Source organism: Ochotona curzoniae, unplaced genomic scaffold (assembly GCF_017591425.1).
Source record: "Ochotona curzoniae isolate NIBS_2020 unplaced genomic scaffold, NIBS_Ocur_1.0 patch49, whole genome shotgun sequence".
NCBI lineage: Eukaryota > Metazoa > Chordata > Mammalia > Lagomorpha > Ochotonidae > Ochotona > Ochotona curzoniae.
This window is the reverse complement of record NW_024467027.1, coordinates 1,487,234-1,508,930: the sequence shown is the minus strand read 5'-3', so window position 1 is coordinate 1,508,930 and position 21,697 is coordinate 1,487,234. Positions and strand designations below refer to the sequence as shown.

The 21,697-nt window shown below is 42.9% G+C and overlaps 1 long non-coding RNA gene across 1 annotated transcript; it reads left to right on the top strand.

Annotated features, from left to right (window-relative positions):
- The first annotated feature begins 812 nt into the window (after positions 1-812).
- On the top strand, positions 813-18,935 carry LOC121168064. Its single transcript, XR_005885686.1, has 3 exons — positions 813-870; positions 7,547-7,549; positions 18,883-18,935. It is a non-coding gene; the product is annotated as an uncharacterized LOC121168064 (long non-coding RNA).
- The last annotated feature ends 2,762 nt before the right edge of the window (positions 18,936-21,697 follow it).

The following is a 21,697-nucleotide window of genomic DNA, read 5'->3' as shown; positions in this document are numbered from 1 at the left end:
TTGTATATTACTTTCAGTACTATGGATTTTTTAAAAGATTTATTTATTTATTTATTTAGTATATATTTTTTATTGTTATAATTTTTACATAGTTGACAAGGGAACAAAGGGTCAAGGCCTGCAGGAAAGTTGGTAAGACCATTGTTTCCATATTATTATTATTCTTTTCTGTATCTGGGGTAAGGGAGGAATTACCCCAGATAAGGGAGAAGCCCCACCCAGTCTCCAACCCATGCCAGTTCCCCGATGTGGAGCACGCTCTGAGGGTCCAACTCAGGTGGTTTCGATAGTTCACAAGTTCTGAATTGCTGCCAATCTCACCCTTCCAAACATAGTGAAATCTCTACAGAATGCACTGGCTTATATAGTTCACCTTAGAATCTCCGTTTGCCCAGATTTTCACTGCCAACACCTGGCTGGGAGAGTAGATCAATTAGTTCCTTCCTCTGTTGTGGTACTAGGTGTCATCTGCAGGTTCTGATGGACTGCTGTATCCTCCCTGTGTACCTGGATATGCTGTCCACTGTGTCATCTGAGCCTCTGAGGAGGCTTAGCTTTGACACATGCACTCCATGTTCAGACCATGTAACCTGCACTTCTCTTCATGTTGGGATTCTGAGATCAGCAATTCAGTTGGGGGATTCCCAAAGAAACTTCATCCTAGGTGATCCCAGACTGGATTCTTGTGTGTGCATGCCAATGCATGGTTTGGCACAGTTTTTCACCCTAATCAGCTTACACAATTGTTGGGTCAGTTCTGTTTACAGCCCTGTTTTTCACTGGAACCAATGGGTGTTAAAGTCCAGATTGAATCTGCCCAGCACATACTCGGCCCTCACATAAATCAGTGGGAGCTGCAGCCTATTTGGAGTGACCCACACTAACACCCACCAGGCCTTCCCATTGCTCTGCATCCCAGGCTTGCCCATATGTACCACCGACTTGTCCCATCTGTCCCACATTCCATTCAGCTCTCATACATGTCAATGGGCATTGAAGGCTAGTTCAACCCAACCAGGCCCGCCATCCAGCCCACACATAGGCTGACAGGTGCCGTTCTGACTATCCACCGCTGCCCCAGTCCTGGCTTTCATGCTCTCCAGTGGGAGTGATAACCCCAGAGGGAGGTACCCATTGTTTCCCTACTGGGCCACTCCTACTTCTGGATCATGCACTTTCCAGGTGGTACTGCAGTTGAGTTTAATAGAGTTTGCCCCCACTGCCAACCTCTGCCAGCTGATGCTGTGGGAAAGGCCAGCCAACCCTCACCAACTCCTATTTATGCTTGCCCCAATAGGAACAGTCAGCCCAGCCTGGCTTTTCCCTGATCTAGCTCACTTGTGGTCCACGTATGTTGTAGCCCAGGCTGGTCTGGTCTGTGCCACTCCAACTCACATTCTCTAGTGGGATTGGCTGTCCAGGAGGGGAGCCCTCCACATTGCCCCTCCCAGCTTTGCCTCTTCCCTCCCTGGTTCTCGTGTGTGCTGGATGGGTGCTGCGGTCCAGTCTGCCTATCCCCCCCTTGCCTTGGCATTTGCCAGTGCGTGTTGTAGCTTGGCCTGCCTGGCCCACCCCCAATTTCCGCTGATGCTGGTGAGGGTTACAGCCTAGCCCTGCCCAGCCGGCCACAATCCCAGCTGTAATGTGAACTGGTATGTGTTGCAACTAAACCTGTCCCGGCCCACAGTCTGTTGTGGTGCCTAGATTCATCAGCGGGTGATGTGTACTGGTTCAACCTGGTCTGCAAATGTATGTCGGTGGGTAATATTATCTGGTCTGGGTTGCTCCCTGTTGTGGTTGTTGTGCTCACCTGCAGAGACTGTGTCCTGACAGAGAAGTTTCCCAAGCTTCTCCATCAGAACCTCTCCCAGTGCCAGGTCTTGCACATAGTGGTGGTTCCATGGGCCAGCACTACTTAGTTCACCTCCTGTCCTGGCAGGAACGGTGGACATTTCCTGAATGGCCTTCAATCCATTCCAGTTCTTACTGTTGGATGTTTCAGCCCAGCCAAGGTTCATCCATGACCAGACACAGCTCATGGATGACTCAGTAGGGACAGAGACCTGGTCTAGTCCCTCCTACCCCTACTCTGGTTCTCATGAGCACCAGATGGTACTGGAGTCTAGCCTGGCTCAGTGCACCCAAGTCCCAGTCCACACTTGTGCTATTGGATACTGCAGCCATATCCAGATCGTAACACAGCCCCCACTTGTGTCCCCACACTCACCAGTGGGAGCCACAACCCAGCCAGTGTGTCCACCTAGGTTCCCAACCAGGCTTGTTCCCAGCCATAGATCGTGTGCATGTCAGTGGTTGCTCTGATCCAGCTTGGCATAGCCCCTCACCTGTCTTGTCATTTTCCTTAGATGCTGTGACCTAGCATTCCTGATTCATGCAGACCAGTTGGTGTAAGAACCTAGCTTGGCATGACCTGTGCTCCATCCTGATTTCTGTTCTTGCTTGTGAGCTAAGGTTTGCTTGGTCCTGCCTAGTGTGCCCCCTTCCGTAACCAACTCACACATTAGCCATCTGTCAGAGTTACCTTTACCCAGCTTTCTTGACCCCCAGGCCTGGGCCGTGTGATCATCAGTAAGAGTTGTAACCCACTAGGGGAGTTTCCCAAGTTTCCCCACTTGACTCACTCCCACCAAATCTCATACATGGTAGTGGGTGTTAGGCCAGTGCCCAGCATAGTCTGCCCTTCCATCTTGGTCTTGCATGAGTTGGTTAGCTTTGCAGCCCAGCCCACCCCACATCCTATTTTAGGATGCACATTTGGGTGCTGCTGCAACTGCTCAGACTGTTATTGGATCCGTTACCTGTGAGTGATTGCAAGTTCCATGGTCACACCTAGCTCAGTCCATCACCACCCCAACTCTTGAGCTAACCAGTGGGACTTGTATTTCCACAGGGTTTGGCCCATACATTCCCCACAGAATCTACCCCTGGACCTGGTTCTCTTGTGTGCTGGTTAGTGTCATGGCCCTGCCAAATGTGACCCTTCCCTTGATCCGACATTCTGTTGGGTACTAGGATCTAGTCCTGCTAGACAGGCCTCCAGCCTTAGCTTTCACATGGACTGGCATGTAGTGGTCAGCATTGTTTGGTGATAGCAAGTTCTACACAGGACTCACAAGTAGGCTGGTGTATCAGTCTGACCCATACAGATTGTCTGATCTCTTCCCTCTAAACCCCCAGGTCTCAGTACCCTTGCTGACTTTCAAGGAAAAGTTACTCTGTCATTGGGCGTCCATCCGGAGTGATTCCTCACCCAGACGCACAGTGGCCTTATTCATGGACATATCTAGGTAGCAATCCCAACCCTCAAGGCCCCAGAGCTCACCGCTGGGCAGCCAGCAGGTGGGGCCTGGTGTGAAATGACACTCCGGCTGCCCAGGCCTGCTCATCACATGATCGAGGTGACTGTAGTCAGGGCCCCAAGCATGGAGGCCAACCCGGCCTGGGTGTTCCCAGCAGCCAAAGTTCTCTCTACCAAGATCCCAAGGCATACCCCTCAAAAAAAATATTTTTTTTTAAACTGGAAAGTCTGATATACAGAGAGGAGAGACAGAAAGGAAGATCTGTCACATGATTCAATCCCCAGGTAGCCACAATGGCCAGAACTGAGCTTATCTGAAACCAGGAGCCTGGAGCCTCTCCTGGATCTCCCACTCAGATGCAAGTCCCAAAGGCTTTGGGCCATCCTCAACTGCTTTCCCTGGACACAAACAGGGAGCTGGATGGGAAATGGGCCATAGGGATTCGAAATGGTGCCCATATGGGATCCTGGCATGTACAAGGCAAGGACTTTGGCCACTAATCTACTGTACCTGGCCCAGTTCTTAATGATCTTGATCTTGCAGATCAAGGAAAGGATAAATTTCTCCATCTTTCAGTGTCTTCCTCCATTTCTTCTTTAAATGTTTTGTAATTTTCATTGTAGAGATCTTCCACATCTTTAGTTAGGTTAATCAATTCCAAGGTATTTAAGGTTCCTCTCCGCTATTTTAAAGGGGGCTGTACTTACAAGTTCACTCTCAGCCATGGGTTTTGTATATACTAGGGTAATTCATTTATGTTCATTAATATTGTATCCTGTTGCCATGCCATACTCTCCCACAAGCTTCAATACTCTATAGTCTTATGTTTCTGCTATGTACAGACTCCTATCATCTGTGTACACTGATAATTTGACTTTTTCATTTCCAGTTTAGAACTCCTTTAATTTGTTTTTCTTGCCTAATAGCTCTGGCCAGGATTTCTAATACTATATGGAGTAGAAGTATTGAAAATGGCCAGCCTGGTCTAGATCCATATCTTAGCAGAAAAGCTTTCAGCCTTTCTCCATGTAGTGTGATGCTGACATGGGGCTTTCATTTATTGTTTTGATTATGTTACACAATGTTCTTTCCAGGCAATATCTTGCTTAAGGTTTTAGCATGAAGTTGTATTGGATTTTATCAGATGCCTTCTCTGCATTGACTGAGATGGCAATATGGTCTTCACTCTTCAATTTGTTGATGTGGTGAGTTGTTGTAAATCAGAATGCAGAGTTTTCAACCTTTCAAGAAAAAAATATTGAATTTGTTATGGAGCAAGGTGGCAGCTATCTTGCAGGATAGTGCACCAAGGGGAAGGCAAAACAGAGTTTTTATAGTCAAAGTGAATATACAAACAGTCATGTTATGTGAACAACATCAGAGTGGTCATCTGTTAATTCTATTGCAATGACATCTCAGGCAAAGTGAGTTACTGAAGTTAGCAGACAATTACATTTTATAAGCTGGTCCTGACTTGGTAACCTAGTGGCTAAAGTCCTTGCCCTGTATATGCTGAAACCCCATATATGCTCCAGTTATAATTTTGGTGACTCCACTTCCCATCCCTGCTTGTGGCCTGGGAAAGCAATTGAGGATGGTCCAAAGTCTTGACCTTGTCACCTTTGTGGGAGAATTGGAAGAAGCTCCAGGCTCCTGGCTTTAGGTCAGCTCAGCTCCGGACATTGTGGCCACTTAGTGAGTGAATCAGTGGATGGAAGATCTTTCCTCTGTCTCTCCTTCTCTCTGTAAATCTGACTTTCCAGTAAAAATAAGTAAATCTTAAAAAAAAAAAAAAACAGCAAAAACTATTAAATAAGCCAGAGGCTCTTCCAAGAGTCTCACCTGAACTGGCACCTTTGCAGAGTTCATGGTTGGTCCTGTTGTTATCTCTTCTAGCTGATCATTTGAAATATAATATGTTGAACCACCTTGTGATTGTGTGCAGTTAACCTGAATATTGACAAACTTTTCCTGACTACATATAGATAGCAAAAAACATACAAAAAAGCATAAATGATTAACGTAATCCTCTTCCTCAGTACTTATGATTATTAAGAGACTAAGAGTCAAAACATCCTTATCTATATCTTTCAATAACTGATTGCCAGATTATGAGACTTAATTAGGTTTGAAAAGCTGTCATAATAGTAGATTGAAGCTCCTTTATTTGAGATGACATATTACCATGATCAGTCAAATGTCTTTTAATCTGTTCCCAGTCAAGGCACAGGAGTCATTCATACAGTGGAATAATTCCAGTCACATCTTAGGGATAGTTGCTGGTTAATGAATTTTATTTGGTCTCCCAGCCTAACAGTTGATTTCAAACTGGCTCTCTCAGCATATAATTGATTATCAGTTTGTCTCTGGGTAAACCCATAAGTCTTCTGAATCTTTTTGCCAATTTTGCACAAAACATAGAGTCTGGACTCCTTAATGCAAGGCTACTCCAGTCACAGCTGCAGCAATAGTGATTGCAATGATCCGCCTTATGGCTGCAATTAACATTCCTATAAACTGAGTAGCCTGTTTTTTAAGCTCTTGAATCAAGGTATGAAGAATGAACACAGATGCTGACTCTTCCCATTCTCTTTCTAGTCTAACAAGTATCCTCTACCCCACATGAGCCCTGAGAAAGTATATAGTTTCCCAGGGGGAAATTTACAGTATTTGTGGGTAACGTATACACAGAACAATTCATGCATAACAGAGAATTCACAGATTGATTCCAATGTATAGACCCCACCATCAACACAAAGGGTAGGCTAACACAAGCTTGAGTATAAACAGTTAAATTTTTGTAAATGGGGCCCAGCAGCATGGCCTAGCGGCTAAAGTCCTCACCTTGAATGCCCTGGGATCCCATATGGGCACCGGTTCTAATCCCGGCAGCTCCACTTCCCATCCACAGCTCCCTGCTTGTGGCCTGGGAAAGCAGGGAACCTGCACCTGTGTTGGAGACCCGGAAGAAGTTCCTGGATCCTGGCTTCGGATCGGCATAGCATCGGCCGTTGCGCTCACTTGGGGAGTGAATCATCAGACGGAAGATCTTCCTCTGTGTCTCTCCTCCTCTCTGTATATCTGACTTTCCAATAAATAAATAAATCTTTAAAAGCATTTTAGTAAATGACACTGATAGGTTTCCAGTTTAGTTGAAAACAGTCTATCCAAACCGCCATGGGTTCCAGAGCATTGACTAATTTCCAAATGTGGTTCTGATGGAAGTATCCAGGAATATAAGGGGAAGGAGCAGCCATGCCACCTCCATGCCAAACAATAGAATCAAATGATCTAACATGAATCTCAATGGTTTCGTTAATCTGATTCAATCACAATAAACTTCCATTGAGCTAGCTATGGGCAGAGCCCACAGGGCTTTGATCTATGACATTTTCATAGGAAATATTAAACATCCTCCTTATTTCTGGTCCCACACAAGATACCCAAAATAGCCATGATACAATGGAATCATAAACTAGCATGTGACAGTTATGCCTGATAGCCCTGTGTATTAACTATGGACTCAAGAAAAGCTACACCAGCTTTGTTTCCCTATGATCTTGTTGATTTTATTTTTTAGTGCAGTAAGTTAAGCCCTGTGTTCTGGTTAAATCAGTGAGAATGTGACCCTATGCAAATGGGAGTCCCTTCTGACCATAACCCGTATTTATATTTAACTGTATCCCTTCTTCCTTTATTAGAGTTCCCTTGTCATCAAAAGGCTCAGGAATCCAAGTGGAATCATTGACATACCAGAACACTTGAATCCCACCATGTGACAGAGCAATTTAGTGGGGAATGAGGAATGTAGGTCCAGTAAGTGTGATTACTACCCCAGCTTACAGCTGAAGCAGAGGACAGAGTGTGATGGCAACCATGGCTAGGAACAATGTCTCTGGAGACATTTTCCCCTTACATTGCATCATGTTGGTTGCTTCATGTGAGAGCTTCTAAAGTTGACCCCATGTCAGCAGTTTGGCAGTTGTCACAGTGATAAATGGCGCCTTGGCTGTCAGCTACATCCTGTGAAGTTCCTGTTTTTAAGGAAGATCCATTTTCTTCAGGGACAGGGATGTTTCCATGAGAACTGCTGCACTTCTGAAGCCAGATGAGCAACAGAGAAACCTGCAGTTCTTCAGAGGATCAGTCAGGGAATCCTGTGGGGACAAGAGCAGAACCTCTGCCCAGGGACAGTAGTGTTCCGGTCAGTTAGTTGTCTTACCAAGGCAGTGATTTAGAGAATATTTGTTAACAGGAGTATTAAAGTCTTCCCGAGTGAAATTTTTAAAATTAAGTGTTAAAAATGCTAGGCATAAAGTGTCTCAGGGGGATATCACCCCTTTTATTTTTATTTTTAAGTTATTTTTTACCAGTTGACTTTTTTTAGGGTGTGATGTGATGTGTACATTTAATAATTGTTTTTGAAGGTTATAAAGGATGCTTGTAATGTATAGTATGGATTACTCTAAGATAGTTTGAGATTTTTGCTTAGTATATGTAGGTTTGTTGTTTTGTTAATAGGGAGAAGGAATTTTTACAGATAGGGTAATAGGGTTTGTCAAGAGATTTAATGCAGTTAAAGTTGTCATAACCATAGGTTGTGTTTGAAAATTTACTGAGAATGTTCATCATAGCTGAGAGGTTGTTAATTGTTACCTGTTCTTTTATAGAGTGTTCAGGCATTAAGAAAGAATGATTCATTATTTCTATAGGGGTGGAGATCCTAGTTGGTTTAGTTTAGAGTTTTAAGAGAGCATAGGAACAAATGAATAAAAAGTGTGAGTCATTAGGTTGTTTATTCAATAAGGAACAATATTAAGTAAGTGTAGCAGTAATAAGTTTAAAATACAAGTTAATACTTACTGAATTTTACATTATGAACACTAATGAGAAATTAACATGAGTAACTTGTTAGATGTGAACTTAAGCATAACATGCATTACTCTAATTTTTTTGAAACAGTTAGGAATAAACCTTTAAACTGTATGAACCAGAAACATTGTGTAGTTGACTTTGTGATATTTAGGAAGTAACTGATAAATTAATTTTGCATCCTTTCTTGTTTAGCTGGTATGTTTGTACAGGAGTAACATGATTTTAATTGCATTTTTGTTAAAGGTGACATGGTTTGGATTAGTGGATGTTTGGAATTCAGCTGGTCTTGGTGAATGCCAGTGTAGCTTTCCAGCTTTTTGTTTTCTTCAGTTTATGCGTTTACTGTCTGTGTCCAAGAGGAGTACATAACATCAGAATTGTTTTTGCTTAACAGTGGTTATGACCAAAAGTCACTCCATTAAAGGAATGGTTTTCCTGATGGCCTTCAATTCTTGCTGTTGGATGTTCCAGAGCCATTTTGTCTATTAAACACATGGTCAGTATGTTTCTAGTATAATCTGACTGGAGAAGGAGTTGGCATAAAACTAACATTTATCATGAGCTACAACTTTTTTTAAGATCAGGAGTGCAGAGGCCAGGCAGCGTTATTGTAACACCCAGCTAGGGTTTTTGCTGGTCTGTAGCCATAGATCACTTGGAATGGATTCTGATTCAGTTGTTAGCTCTCACCTGTTTGTAGACATTTAGTTTCCAACAGACAGGTACAAGAACCAGTAAGACTCTGCTCCCTCCTTTCTAGTTTTACCTGTGGAATTTGTTCATATTGTTCCTTACAGTTGACACTGGCCAAGTTGGAGTATTTCAGGACACCCAAGATTAGCTTCTGCATGACTGATTTGGTGTCAGATTATTAGTGAAAAGTTTGAAAAAGTTACCTGTTTCAGGTGAAACACAATGGGTTAACCTGCAATCAACTCAAAGAACAAATCAGATCAACAGATGCACAAATCCCTGGACAGCTCAACTGTTTGGTCGTGCATGAGAGTTGAGACCATAGGTTTCTAAAGAAGTAGATATTCCCATGATTTGTTTTAGGTTTAAGGAAGGAAAGGACAGTCAGATTGAATTTGATGGCATGAGATGATTAAGCTGCATGGCTGCTGAAATTTAAATAAATTCACTATGATAATTCAATTTTAGTGAATCGGTTACTGAAAAACCTCAGCACATTGTGTCTGTATCCATCATCTGAGACCATTGCTACATTTAAATAAAAGGTCAGATTTCCGATGACGGTGGGTTGACAACCTTGAAAAAGGAAAGCATCAGACAAAGGATGGCTGTATCACATGAGAGAGAAAATGCTGCTGAGGTTTTATAAAGGAAGGTTGACTCAGTCCATTAATTTAGACAGGTTGTTTCAAAGGGGAAAAAGAAGCTCCACATTGTCCATGCGGATCCCTGGATTGTCCTGAGCCACCTTGGCTGCTGTTAAATCCACCAAGGTGCATGATTTATGATGGTGGCCTGCCCAAGGCCTTGTTAAAAGCACCAAGGGGAAGCTGACATGGCGGCTGTTAGGTTGGATTACTAGAAGTCCTGAACCATTGCTTTATGACTCTTAAATAACAGGTATGCTGGTCAGATTTCATGGCTTTGGGTTTCAGTTTATCAAAAAGTTAACCAGCAGGACAGTCAGATGTTGTATAGGCATGAGATTGCCAGCTTCTGCTGGTTTAATAACAAGTGCAAGATCCATTGAATTTGGGTCCTTTGGGTCAAAAGGAACCCCCACCAGGGCTCAGCACATGGTGGATCTCCAGGCATGAGTTGAGCACAAACACCTGGAGTTTAAATCCAGGCAACAGATATTTATTAACAGTCCTGGTCTATTCCCAAATAAGCTAGTGCCATTGTCCATCCAGGCTGAGATTGAGACAGTGCAATGATGCTGGAGGTTTAAATAACCAACAAATCCCATTTCATGAGTTTTTAGGCTTACAAAGGTAGCTAACCATAGGGATCAGCACATGGCCTGTGCATTGTCCATCCATTGAGGCCCCCTGAGACCCAACCAGCTGCATTGGAGGTTTAAATACCCAAGTGCATGATCCATTCAGATGAGGGCGGCTTTCTTAGTGGATTCGGTTTGGAAGGGCCCCAGCAGGGCCAGCAATGGCTTTGCCCATTGTGATCCAGGCATGAGACGCCCCGTCCTGAGAACAAGTAATTGTTTTTGAAGGTTATAAAGGATGCTTGTAATGTATAGTATGGATTACTCTAAGATAGTTTGAGATTTTTGCTTAGTATATGTAGGTTTGTTGTTTGTGTTAATAGTTGAGGGAATTTTTACAATAGGAAAATAGGTGAAAAGGAAAGATTTAATAGTTAAAGTTCATTTATAACTCATAGGTTGTGTCTAGAGGAATTTACAGATGCTGTGAGGTAATGTCCATGAGGAGATAATTGTTACCTGTTCTTTTATATGTGTTCAGGCATTACTACAGAATGATTCATTATTTCTATAGGGTGTGGAGATCCTGAGAGGCTTTAGTTTAGAGTTTTAAGAGAGCATAGAGGAAAAATGAAGAAAAAGTGTGAGTCATTAGGTTGTTTATTCTAAGGAACAATATTAAGTGAAAACTATTAAATAATAGTTTTAGAAAACATTTACCCAAAGATTTGATGTTTGCTATAAATTTAAGAGTACAAGTTAATACTTAAACTGAATTTTACATTATGGACACTAATCAGAAAATAACATGAGTAACTTGTTAGATTGGTGAACTTGAGCATAAATGCACTAATGACTTAAAATATTTTAAAAACAGTTTTTATTAAACATTTAAACTGTATGAACCAGAAATAATTTGTGTTGACTTTGTGATTTTTATTTAGAACAGAACGATAAATTAATTTTAGCATCAGTTTAAGATCTTTAGATTTATGTTTGTTTTTAGTAACATGAGTTTATTGATTTTTTTAAAGATGACATAGATATAGATAGAGTCAGATTTTAAACAGTTGTGTCTGGAACCATAAAACTTGTTAATGAATGAGACAGCTGTTTGTTCTCTTAGCTTTGTCCAATTTATACTTAACTGTACCAAGATGACTTAGGAAACATAACATCTGTTTAAAAAAATTTTTTTTGTTATGGAAAACTCCAAAAATTGGTTCACATTAGATGAAAGGTATAATTTTTTGAAACGTATAGTATTTTTTGACCAGTAAGCACAGACCGTAATGTGTGTTAACAATTTAAAATATTTCTAAAATAATTCTGACTGGAAAGGAGTGGCATAAAACTAAAATTTATCATGAAGCTATTTTTTATTTAATCTCAAGGAGTGCAGAGGCCAAGCAGCGTTATTGTAAAGCAACACCCTTTTTTGGTTTTGTAAAATACACGGTAGAGGACTGTAAGAATAGAATTTGGATTAGCAGTTGTTATCTCTCCACCACACCTGTAGAATTCAACAGTTTTAGCAGAAACATAGACATCAAGATAGACAAGTGACTGCCACACCCAAACAATTCAGAATCCTGATGGGCCATAACAACATATGGAGCCTGACAAAGCTGTGTGGCATGCAGCCTTCCTGAGTGCAAGATGAGTACTCAGAACAGGAACAGATCAGGTGGTGAGATACATGTGTGTGGTTAAAGGTCAGTGCAAATCCTGTGAGCCTGGAACCTGGAATCACCTGCCAGGGCTGTGTTAATCACCACAGTATACCCTCTCCCCTACTATTGCAGCTGTTTTTGGAGCTCAAAATGACCACTACCCTCTGACTAGGGTCCCCAAAATGTTAGGTCGTGTAAGGGAGGTCATGTCAGATGAGTATAGGATGGACTAAGAAGTCTATTTACCAATGGCAGTAACCACTAAAAATTAATAAGTGAAAAGACACCATGATAATTCAATTTGAATTGACTCTGAGATGAAAAAATGATCATTACTGTGAAATATATCCATTCAACATAAGACCTAAAGTTTATGTTTCTCAGTAATGCAGATTATCCTAAGAGATATGCATTGAACAACCTAGATACATTTACAAAACTGTAGACATTGATCTTTTTCTGACTTTTTGGTCTACATTTTACTAAAAGGCTTCATCTGTTCCGAAACTCTTGAAAATATACAAAATTGAATTATGCTTCTGTAATTATTTAGACAAAGGGAATGTTTAAACTAGATGAGAGAGAAAATATGCAGTATGGGTTTGATTCAAGCTCAGCCACTGAAGGGTGCTGTTATCCACCTATAAGGCCTTGGTTTATCTCTTTGGTTTCAAAATGTTGGTAAAATAAATCTCCAGATTTCCAGCAAGATCCCTGGATTGTGTGCACTTTTTTTTTTTTTTTTTACTATGGGACAGGTGAATTTATGGGGTTTTATGGTGTCCTCTCAGAAAACGAGGTATGCTGTATGGTGTACCTTCTCAGTTTCTTTGAGTTTACAGAGCTTTATGTAAAACTTAGTTAACAAGGGCTGAGGTGTTTATGATGGCTGTTAGAGTATGGATTAAGATCTTCCTTCCTTCCTTTAAAAAAAATATTTGTGTTTCTGAAATTCAGAGTTAGAGAGAGAGTGATCGATCTTCTATCAACTGGTTTAGTTCCCAAATGGCTCTAATGTTCAGAGCTGGGTCAGGCCATTGCCAGGTACTAGGAGTTTCTTCTGCTTCTCCCTCTCCCTCTCAGGTGCAGCCTCCAAGTACTGGGCTGCTTTCCCACATGCACTAAGAGGGAGCTGGATTAGAACTGGAGAAGCTAAGGACTTCAGGTGGCACCAATGTTGAATCCTGGCATTACAGGCAGAGCTTTTATCTGCTTATCCACAGCAATAACACAAATCCTGTTTCCTTTCTAACACAGTTATTCATGCCAAAGGAAGCAATAAGCTTTATGAAATGGAATTCGCTTTAAATAGTGCTTTACTGCCCAAACTCTCTAGTGCTTCATGCTTCACAGTAGAGGCAAGGGAAACCTGAAGAAGTGAGGAACCTTCCTTGCATTGCCTGAACAACCTTTTTTCCCTTTCAGATTGATCAGATTAGAGCAATGCTACATCACCTCATTTTTAGGCTTATAATGAATGGATGATATTAGAAATTTTGTAAGAATATATGAGTCAAGAGGGCATCTAATACGAATGGAGGGCAGAACAAATTGGACAGCTCTCCTGGACCAAGATCTGGGAGGATCAAAACTCTAAAGTGGACTATGTGAGATAATGGATCTTGGAAGGATTTCCTCAACCTTGGAACAATGAAGAAAAGGAGATTGCAGGCAGTTCTTTCATCCCCTTTCTCCCATTCCATGAACCTCCTCACCATAATTGGTGGTACGCATGGGCATGCACCCCTCTCAAGTATGTAAATATCATCAAAAGTGAAATGAATTTATTTTAAAAATATATATGTGTCCATTGAGCAGGATAGACAAGGGCCTAGAAAAATAATTGAAATGTTCTTGATGTTATTCTCAGTGAAGGGATTAGCTTTCATATCGGAGAATCTGCATCACTCCCTAGCACGTTTCCAGTGCTTTATGCTACCCTCATTATTTCCAGAAATGGTTCTCATCTTTTATATTTGGAGATAATGTTAATGCCTCATGTGTCCTGATAGCTCTGTCAAGGCATAGCAGTTGTTAAACTTTTGTACAAAAAAAGATGCAAAGAAGTGTATTTTAAGAAATTTTCTATGGACAAATGTTGAGTGGCAAGTAGATATTATTGTGCCTGAATGAACCAAAGTGGACAAACACCACGCACTGATAATATGTCAAAGTTTCTTATTGTTTTGAGATTAGTTTTTACTTGAAAGGGTTACAGAAAGAGAAGGAGAGTTAGAGATCTTCCATCCACTGGTTCGTTAACCAGCTGGTCATAAAGGCCAGAGGTGGGCCATCCAAACCCTGGAGTCTCTCACTTGGATAAAGGGACCTGAGAATGTTGTCATTTGCTGCTGCTTTTCCCGGTCATTAGCAGGAAGTAGGCAGGAGTAGAGCTGGAATTCATATAAGATGCCTGTGCCTCAGCTGGAGAATTAGCTTGTACACCACACTGCTGACATTTGAAAGTGCTTTTGTCTTTTTCAGTTTTTTAGATGGTGGATGATTTTATTTAATATGTTTCATCTAATTTCTGTACTTTTCAAATACTTTCATATATATATATTTTTATAATGCTGACACAATTAATTACATGGGATTTAAATTTAATACTTATCTAATTTCTGTGTTTTCCAAATACATACATACACACACATACATATATATCTATGTACATATGTAATAATATTATTTTTAATGAATGGGTTCTTTTTTTTTTTATTGGAAAGGTGGATATACAGAGAGGAGAGACAGAGAGGAAGATCTTCCGTCCGGTGATTCACTCCCCAAGTGAGCGCAACGGCCAATGCTATGCCAATCCAAAGCCAGGAGCCTTTTCCAGGTCTCCCATGAGGGTGCAGGGTCCCAAAGCTTTGGGCTGTCCTCGACTGCTTTCCCGGGCCACAGGCAGGGAGCTGGAAGGGAAGCGGGGGCTGCCGGGATAGAACCGGCGCCCACATAGGATCCTGGGCATGCAAGGCAAGACCTTAACCACTGCGCCACCGTGCCGGGTCCAATAATATTATTTTTAATGCTTACATAGCTCATTATATGGGAGGAGTCGAAGATTAGGGGCAAGTGGTTGAGACCATTATTTCCACATTTTATTTTTTCTTCTTCCTGATTCTGAAAGGGAAAGATAAGGGGAGAAGCCACACCCAGCCTCCTAGCCACCTCAGTGCCCCGGGTAGGAAAACAGCCATCCCATCATCTCAGGGTCTCTGATGTAGAGCATGTTCTGAGGGTTCTGTTGAAATTGTTTCAGTAGTTCTGACATGCTGTCAATCCCATAGATTCAAAGATGAAGAAATATTTTCAAGGTCCATGGCTGACATAGTCTCTCTTAGTCTCCATTCACCTAGAAATTTGCTATCAAGCTTCAGTGGAGGTAGTTAACCAATTTGTTCTACCCTTCTTCCTCTGTTATGGCTTGCAGATGCCATATGTCTCCAGATGTCCTTGCAGGCTGCAATGGACTATCACAACCTCCATACATATGCAGAACTGAGGAAACCCAGTTCTGACAAATGCACCCCACTCTCAGATCAGAGGTCCTGCCATTCTTCCCATAGTTGGAGTTATGAGTCCAATGATTAAGTTGGGGGGACCCTCAAAGAAATCTTATCTAAGGCGATCTCATGTGTGCCTCTAGTACAGGGTCAAGCTCATTCTGTCATCCACATCAGCCTACACACACACTCACTGATAGTTGCAACTGCTAGATCAGATCTATTTACAGCCTCTTCTCTCATGCAAACCAATGGATGCTGTGGCTCAGCTCAACCCTGCCCACTACACACTTGGCTATCATATACATAATGGGAGCTGTGGTTCAGTCACAACAATCTCCAAGAGCCCTGACTGGGCTGTCTCCCAACCCTGGTTCCTGTGCTTCCAGTATGTACAGTGGATTGGTCTAGTCTATTCCACATCTTATTCAACTCTTATACACATCATTTGGCATTGAAGCCTAACTCAATCCTACTGACTCTATCCTCCATCCTTCACTAATGCCAACAAGTGCCACCACCTGGCTAGCCAGGTCCACACCCAATCTTGGTTGTCATGCTCACCAGTGGGGGTTGCAGCCTATCAGAGAAGTTCCCACAGTTTCCCTACTGGACTCTCTCCTGACCTTGGATTTTGAACTCCCCAGGTGGTTCTGTACTATAGCTTGACAGGGCTAGCCTTCAGTCCCAGCACTTGCCAGTTGATGCTGTGGAAAAGCCAATCCAACCTGTACTTACTATGCACCAGTGGATGCAGTTAACATAGCCTGGCTCTCTAGCCCAGTTCACATGCAGGCCAACACTAGTTGTAGCCTTGCATGACCTTGTCTACCCCCAGTCTCAGCTCTCACAGGAATACTGACCCAGCAAAGCTCCCCTAGTAGGCTCACACCTGTCCCCCACTCCCATGTATCTCACATGTGCTGGTAGTACTGTAGTCCCTTCTGGCATGGCCCTTCTAACCTTGGCATATGCCAGTGGATGCTATAGCTTGGCCTGGCCTGGTCTTCCCCCAGTTGCATCCCATGCTGATGGGTGCTACATATGCCCAACCCCAGCCCCTAGTCCTTGTCCTAATGTAAACTGGCTCATGCTGTGGCCTGAACTGGCCCGTCCTGTACTCTATTCTGATTCTCAAATCTGCCAGTGGGTATTATTAACTGGCCCAAGCTGGCTCACCCTCAGACCTAAGCTACACATATGCTGGCAGGCAGTGTAAACTGGCCTGGTCTGGACTACTGGACGTAGGCAGTTGAAGGCAGCATTTTGCCAGAAAAAATAAATTTGTAGAGATTTGTTGTTTTCTTTTATTTTACAAAGTATAAATTTTAATAAAATAAAATAAGAAAATAAAAATAGTTCTATCTATTTTATTAGACTAAAAGATGAAAATAGGAAAATAATTGACGGTAACAAAATATCTTCAAACTTATTCTATATTTTATTAAATCTGATGAATATATTCTCTATATTCTTTCTTTTTTGTAAATTTAGTCTTTTTTCCCCCTCTACTTTATATTTTTAAGTTTATGGTACAATTGCATAACCACATGAGTTGATCTGGCTGCTGCTCTGGTCAAATGCTATAGATGTAGCAAAAGGATATAATGTTTCAATTTTATTTGTGTTTGGACAACAGCATGGAAACAAAAATTGACATATGCTTATGTAGAGATTTTCCATTTGTTTTTTAAATGAAGTTTGATAACTTCTCCTTCCCCCTCCAAAATAAGTTAGGATATTTCTCTTTTCTGTATAGAAGATTATAAGAGCAGAGAATCTGTTTTACATGATAATGGGAACTTCTGGTGCAAAGATTTTTTTATAATCCACTTACAATTTAATACTCCCTTTAAAAATCAGCAAATTTAACATTTCATATTTACCATCCCTTTTTCTACCTGCATATTTGCATTTGATTTGAGGGATAGATTTTTCTTTCTTTTTTTTTTTTTATTACTTTGCATCATGAGACACAGTTTTACAGGCACTGGGATTCCCCCCTCCCCTCCCCAAAACCCGCTCCCCCCACCCCCATGGTGGATTCTTCCATCTTGTTGCATTACCACAGATCAAATTCAGTTGAGATTTTTTTTCCTTGCAAGCATCTACAAAGCATAGAGTCCAGCATCTTATTGTGCAGATAAGTTCAACAGTTTCATGGGAAGACAGTCTCTGGTCTGAAGGTACAGCCGAAAGAGCATCAGAGAGATAGATTTTTCAAAGTAGTATCCTTAATATAAACACAGCAAATTTCAAACCAGATTCTTCCCCAAAAGCTACATGCCAAGCATGTTCCTGCAGCATGCACAGCTTGTCGCCGAGTGCCCAGTTTTCCACTTTCTCTCTCTGTTCGATAATTGTAGCCAAGTATCATCTCCTTTCACACATTTCTACCCTAAAATTCATAGTTCAGCAGGATCTGTTGCTTATACCATTCTCTGTAGTAAGCTGTTACAATTCTTTCTTTAGTTTATGAACTGAAAATTGTCAACAAAACTCAAATCTTCTCAAATCTACCATGCTAAAATTATCCAAAAGTCTATTATTGCTTGGGGAAGGAGTAAGCTTGATTTCTTCACTTCTGGAGTAGTGGATCTCACTGGGGAACTGAGAAATAAAGCAATAAAGTTGTGGGAAATGGCTCTGAAGCATGAAGGGTACAAAGCATCTGACTGAATCCAGGCGTGAGTGTAGGCTGTCCTGCAGCAGAACCATTTCAATAGAGACCTGTGATCTTGCTCTGTGGCGAGCATCTGGGAGTTTGGATTAGGGAGTGGAACAGTGTTCCAGGATGACCAAATAAGCATGTAGATGGGGATCTGGAAGGTGAGGCAGCAGGGCCATTAATTTCTAGAAGGCAATTGATTTTTTTAGGACGCAATCTTGAGTGAAGGGGAATCAGAAAACATCCAGGAGACAGATTTTCAAGTTGATGTAAGGGGACAGTCCTGAAGCCAGTGGGTAGCAGGGCTGTTGACAGTTCTTCTGGGAGTCTTTTTTTTTTTTTAAAGAAAATTATTTCCATATTGTTTTCTTCATGTATCTGAGGTTAAGGGGGGTTTTAAGGGAGAAGCTCCACCCAGTCTCCCATCCACCTCAGGTCCCTGATGTTGAGCATGATCTGAGGGTCTTGCTCAAATGGTTTTGATAGTTCAACAGTTATGAATTGCTGCCAATCTTGCCATTCTAAGCGCGATGAGGTCATTGAAGAATCCACTGATTGATATAGTCCATCTTAGAGTCTCCGTTTGCCCAGCTTTTCACTGCCAACATATGGCTGAGGTGGTTGACTGACTTATTCTGTCCTTTGTCTTTTCGTGGTTAGAGTTCTGAGTTCGGCAGTTTGATTGGGGAGCTACCCAGAGACTTTGTCTGAGGTGTTCCCAGACAAGATTCTTGTATGTACTAGCAAGTACAGGACCCGGCACAGTCCACTACCCTAATCAGCTGGTGGTTGCAATTTCTGGGTCGGTTCTGTTTCCAGCCCTGTCTTCCACTTGAAACAATGGGTGTTGCAGTCCATCCTGGTTCTGCCTAGCACACACTCAGCCCTCACATAAACCTGTCTGAGCTGCAGCCTAGTTTGAGAGAACCACAATAACACTCACCAGACCCACCCCTATCCTGGTTTGCCAGTATGTGTAACAGACTAGTCCAATCTGTCCCACATCCCCTTCTGCTCTCCTACATGTAAATGGGTATTAAAACCTAGTTCAACCCAACGAGCCCAACTATCCAGCCCACGTATATGCTAGCACCTGCCTTTCTGTCTAGCCACCCCAGCCCTGTCCTAGTTTTTGTGCTTTCCAGTGGGGGTGATAACCCAAGAAGGAGGAGCCCAGTATTTCCCTTCTAGGCCACTCCCACTCCCAGATCATGCACTCTCCAGGTGGTTCTGCAGTTTAACTTGACAGAATTAGCCCCCTGTGCCAGCATCTGCCAGTTGGTACTGCGGCAAAGCCCAACCAACTCTCACCCACTCTAATGTATGCTTGCATCAGTAGGAACAGTCAGCCTGGACTGGCTTTTCAGTAGTGTATGTGCTGCTGAAGTGAGCATCCAGCCTCACTTTTCCCTGATCCTGCTCACATGAGGTGCATAGGCCCTGCCTAGACTGGTCTCCCTCTCATCCTAGTTCACGTTCTCCAGTGGGAGTAGCGATCCAGCAGGGGAGCACCTCCATATTCCCCCTACTGGCTCCGCCACCCCCCTTCCAGATTCTCACATATGCTGGTTGGGCGCTACAGTCACTTCTGGTACAGACACCCTCACATTGGCATTCCATAATGTGCACTGGTTTTTGTTGTGACCAAACCTGGCTCAACCCACACTCTGTTCTGGTGCTCGGATTTGCCAGTGAATGATGTGAACTGATTCAGCCTGATCTGTCCCAGACCCATGCCAAATATATGCCAGTGGGAAACTTTCCATGGCCTGTTCTGGGTTGTTTTCTTCCATGCTTCTTGCACTTACCTGCAGGGTTTATGTCCTGCCAGAGGAGTTGCCCAGGCTCTTCCATCAGAACCTCTCCCAGTGTCAAATTTTGCACATACTAGTGGGTCCCTGGACCAGTCCTACTCAGTTTACCTGCTGCCCTAGCAGGAACAGTGGCTTTTCCTGACTCGCCTTCAACCCAATCTGGTTTTTACTGTTGGATGTTTTAGCCCAGCCATGGCTTGTCCATACCCACATATAGCTCACCTAGCCTAGTCCATCCCACATCTACCCTGGTTTTCCAGAGCACCAGATGGTGTTGGTGTCTAGCCTAGCTTGGTGCATCCAGTCCCAGTCCACACTTGTGCTAAATGAGACTATAACCATATCCTGATCAGAACACAATCCCCATTCCAGCCCTGTGCTCCTTGGTGGGAACATCAACCCAGCCAGGGTTTTGCCTTAGCTCCCCAACTGGGCTTGTTCCCAGCCATAGGTCACATGCATGTCAGTGGTTGCTCTGACTGAGCTTAGCACTGCCCCTGACCTGTCCTGGCCTTTTCCTTACACACTGTGGCTTAGCATCCCTGAATCACACAGACCAGTAGGTCCAAGAGCCTAGCTCGGCATGACCTGTGCTCCATCTTGATTTTTAATTTTGCTTGTGGGCTAAGGTTTGCTGAGTCATACACGGTCCACCCCATTCTATTGCCATCTCATACATTGACCAGCCATTGGAGCTACTTTGCCTAGCTTGTTCAATCCTCCAGGTCTGGATCATGTGTATAGTAGCAGGAGCTATGACCTGCTAGAGGAATTTCCCAAGTTCCTCCACTTGATCCACTCCCAGACCCAGTTCTCATGCATATCATTGGGTTTTAGGCCAGGGTCCTGCGTAGTCTGGCCTTCTTTTTGGCCTTGTATGAGCTGGTGAATGTTGCAGCCTGGCCCACCCCACACCCTAATCAGGATGCACATTTGGGTGCTGCTGCCTTGACCAGTCCAGGCTGTTGTGGGTTCCTTTACCTGTGAGTGATGGCAGGCTCCTTGGTCACACCTGGTTTAGTTCATCACCTCTTCAACCCTTGAGCTAACTAGTGAGGCTAGTATTTCCATGGGGTTTGGCCCACACACCCCCAAGAAAATCTACCCCCAGATATGGTTCTTGAGTACGCTACTTAATTTTATGGCCCTGAATAATATGACTCATTTCCTGATCCATCATCATGTCAGGTAATAGGATATTATACTGCTAAACAAGCCCGGATTCTTAGGTTTTGCATGGACTGGTGTTTGATGATTACAATTACTACATAGTATTTTAAGGAATTTGTGTATCAGTCTTATCCATAAAGATTATTTGGTTCCTCTCCTCCAACCTACTAGGTCTCAAAGGGAAAGTTACTCTGTTGTTGGGATTCTTTAGGATTGATTGACATCCCAGAGGTACAGTGGGTTTGACATTGAGATACCTAAGAAGCAATTCAGAGCCAAAATTACTAGAGCAGGCAGCTGTCCAGCCAGCAGGTGGAGCTTGGCGCTGAATGGCACACTGGCTGCCAGGGACAGGTCACCACTCGGGGCTCCGAGTATGGATATGATCCTGGCCTGGCACCCAGAAACAGCCAAAATGCTCCTGGAAGTGTAAATCCCCAGGTCCCAAGCTCGCCCCCTCCACAATCCCATCCATCACTCCATGATGGCGGTGGCAGGTGGGGCCTGGGTCCCCCCAGCCCTTCAAACTTCCCTCTTTGGTGTATTCACCTTGAAGGGAGCAGTCTCTGGAGTTAGGGCAGCCCCAGGACAGGTCACTGCATGAATGTGATGGCTGGAATTGTGTCTCCGAGCATGGACACGATCTTGGCCTGGAACCCACCACAAAGATTCTTAACTTTGGCATTATTAATGCTTTAGAGTTGCTAATCTTTCATTGTGCAGTCTCTTCTGTGGATTATAGGATGTTTAGGACAT